General features: G+C 41.7%; 1 pseudogene across 1 annotated transcript; it reads left to right on the top strand.

Moving 5' to 3' along the window:
- The first annotated feature begins 982 nt into the window (after positions 1–982).
- LOC308653627 (developmental pluripotency-associated protein 2-like) lies at positions 983–1,741 on the top strand (annotated as a pseudogene). The gene has a single exon. The product of its transcript is annotated as a developmental pluripotency-associated protein 2-like (transcript).
- Positions 1,742–3,475: the final 1,734 nt, after the last annotated feature.

The following is a 3,475-nucleotide window of genomic DNA, read 5'->3' as shown; positions in this document are numbered from 1 at the left end:
GGATTGTGAGAGCTCTAACTTCATGTCCTTCCTAGTTTGAATGGACTGCCTGGGTGGTAACTCAGGCAGGTGGGCATGGCTGGAGGAGGTGGGTCACAAGGGGTGTGCCCTGAAAAGCTGCATCTTTCCTGTCTCCTCCCCCTTCTCTGGCTCTCTGCTCTTTGTTGTCAGGAATGGAGCATCTTCCTTCCACCACGCCCTTCCACCATGATGTGCTGCCTCACCTTGGACCCAGAGCAATGGGGTCAGCCATCTATGGACTGCAACCTCTGAAACCCTGAGCCCCAAGTCCCATTCAGGAAGACGCTGCCTAATCTCTTCCAAATCACTTCCCAAGGGTCTAACCTCTTACTATCAGCTGGAGGAGAGTGGTTTCAGCACATAAAATTGGGGGTGGGGGCATGAACATTCAGACCATAGTGAAGGGCACATGGATATTTAGTGAACAGAAAACGTCTCTGATATTGTTACTTGGTTTTGAATCACTTTGGCAAGCTACCTAATCTTCTTAATCTCAATTACTTATCTGTAATGAGAAATTAAAGGCCTAAACCAAGGGAGATTTTAATGTGCTTTCATAGAGGACTGGACTGGCTTGTTCAACTTCCTGAACATTCCTTTGTCTCAGTTTCATACTCTGGTATGGTAATAACACTAGTTAGATGATAAAGTAAATTTGTGTGTGTGTGTGTGTGTGTGTGTGTGTGTGTGTACTACCTGGAGTAGAGTAACCGCCAAAAGCTATTATCTATCCCCATGATTATTTTATAATTTTTGCATAACTAATTTATTTATTGGTAATTGTAACAAGAGAATTAAAGGAATATATAATACCTGCGATCATGGCCATCATATTTTGCAAAAAGCTCTCACTATTTTTTAAAATATTCCATTAGTTATCCCCTAATATAAAGTTTGATATCGATGTGGGTACTGGGTTTTTTTATATTTTCCAATGGCCATTTTAGATGAATAAAGTATTATGTCAGGCTCAAATGACAGGGTCACTGAGGAGAACTTTATTGAGGAGCAATTCGATGAGGAAAATGTGATTTTAACTCTGGTCCCAGTTACAGAGGAACAAGAATATCCAATAGAAACAAGTGTTTCTTCAACTGCAGAAATCAGACACGAAGTCTGCCTTCCTGAAACAAAACCTAATTGTAAAATACCATCCTTTCCCTTGCCAACCATTTTGCCTCCAATTAATAAGGTTTCTCGGGATACTCTGCGAAACTGGTGGCAACAATTTAATTTGAGTACTGGTGGTCAGAAAATAGAGGTTTATTGGAGGCTACAGAAGCATGCATACCCTGAACAAAAATATGATATTCCTGAAACTTCTCAGGAGGCCATATTGAAGCCAGTTTCCAGAAAATGGAAGGCAGTGGCCAATACAGCAGAGCTTCGGGAAAATCGTAATAAGGTTAAAAGAGAGGAAGAGACTAAGTGGTAAATTCAGCTCAGGAGTCCATATTGGCATCTTGGGCAAGGATCACTGCCAGAGCCACTCAGCGCAAGGCTGTGAATTCGTGTCCCATCCCTACTTCTGTGGAGGCCTTTTTGCTGCAAACCTCTGGGGTCAGGTGGTGTGTGGTCCATGGCCAATTTCTTTCTGCAGAAACAGCAGGCTGGGTTCGCCTGCAGTTCCATGCAGGTCAGACTTGGGTCCCTGACACTCCCAAGAGGATGATTTTCCTCTTCCTGTTACCAGTCTGCATTTTTCCACCCTTGGGACTAGAAGATAATATGTTATGCCCTGAATGTGTAAAAAGGAATAAGAAGATGAAAGGATTAATTATAACAAGAGAGAAAAAGCAATGCACTGTAGGAGACCAAAAGGTGCCACCTTAAGCAATGTTAAAGTACTATTTTGAACTGAAGGCAATTGAGAAGAAACAGAAAAAAAGTTTTCTGCTTTCCCACTATTGGCCCCAAAACAGGATATAAATTTGCAAATATTCCTCTTCCTTCCCAGGACAAGTGGTGGAGAGCCCATAGGTAAATCATCACACAGCCTGATGATTGCTGGGCTGGTTCCTGACCATCTTTCATTTTCAGTGTCTCCTGATCATTTGTGTCAGATTCAAGTATTAACTATACTTTTTTTTTAAGCAGAGCTAGGTTTATGAGAAAACTGAGCAAAAGAGTTCTTTTATACTTCTCTTTAATATTAATTTTTTGTGTGTATACTGAAGATTGAACCCAGGGACATTCTACCACTAGGCTATAACCCTAACGCCCTGCCTCTTTTTTGTTTGTTTGTTTTATTTTTTGGTACTGGGGATTTAACCACTGAGTCACATCCCCAGCCCTTTTAATTTTGAGACAAGTTCTCCCAAAGTTGCTTAGGGTCTCACTGAATTGCTGAGACTGCCCTTGATCTTGCAATCCTGCCTCAGCCTCCTCTAAGTAGCTGAGATATAGGTGTGCATTATCACACCTGGCTTTAATATTAACATGTCCTATTAGTGTGGTACATTCCTTAATTGATGAGTCAATATTGGTATATTATTAATTTTGATGGTGGGTGGGGTGCCAGGGATTGAACTCAGGGACACTCAACCACTAAGCCACATCCCCAGCTCTATTTTTGTATTTTATTTAGAGACAGGGTCTCATGAGTTGCTTAGCATCTTGCTAAATTGCTGAGGCTAACTTTGAACTTGAGATCCTCCTGCCTCTGTGATTACAGGCATGTGCCACCAAGCCCAGCCTATTATTAATTATTAACTACCTATTATTACTAATTATAATGAATTATTATCTTTATGTGGTGCTGAGGATCGAACCCAGGGCCTCACACGTGAAGTCAAGCACTCTACCACTGAGCTACAACCCTAGTTGTATATTTGGTTTCATGCTTTTTGTTGAACATCTTATGATTTTGATGTGTGTGTGTGTGTGTGTGTGTGTGTGTGTGTGTTTTACTAGGGACTGAACCCAGGAAAACACTACTACTAATCTATATCCACAGCCCTCTTTATTTTTTATTTTGGTAGAGGATCTCAGTAAATTGCTGAGGCTGGTTGGGTGTGGAGATACACATTTGTAATCCCAGAGACTTGGGAGGCTAGGTCAAGAGGATTGAAGTTTGGGGTCAGTCTTAACAGCTTAGCAAGACCCTGTCTAAAAATAAAAAAGACTAGGGGTGTGGCACAGTGATAAAGCACCCCTGGTACACACCCCACCCCACCCCACCACCCCCCACAAAAAAAAGTTGCCAAAGCCAGCTTTGGATTTGCAATCCTCCTGCCTCAGTCTCCCAAGTAGTTGGGATTATGGCCCCTACCACACTGGCCACTGACTAAGGTTTGATGTGTATCCAACATTCTGCATGATGATTCATAATTATCTAGGCCCTAATGCTCCATCCCTCAGTAATACCTGTTTTTTCCTCCAGCCAAGCCTCTATAAATCTGATCTTTTTACTGACATTGAATTTGCCCTTTATAGGATGCTTTATATTTAGAAT

The sequence above is a fragment of the Spermophilus citellus genome (genome assembly GCF_964194105.1).
Source record: "Spermophilus citellus genome assembly, chromosome: 7".
NCBI lineage: Eukaryota > Metazoa > Chordata > Mammalia > Rodentia > Sciuridae > Spermophilus > Spermophilus citellus.
The sequence above is the reverse complement of the archived record's forward strand: the minus strand, read 5'-3'. Positions and strand labels throughout refer to the sequence as shown.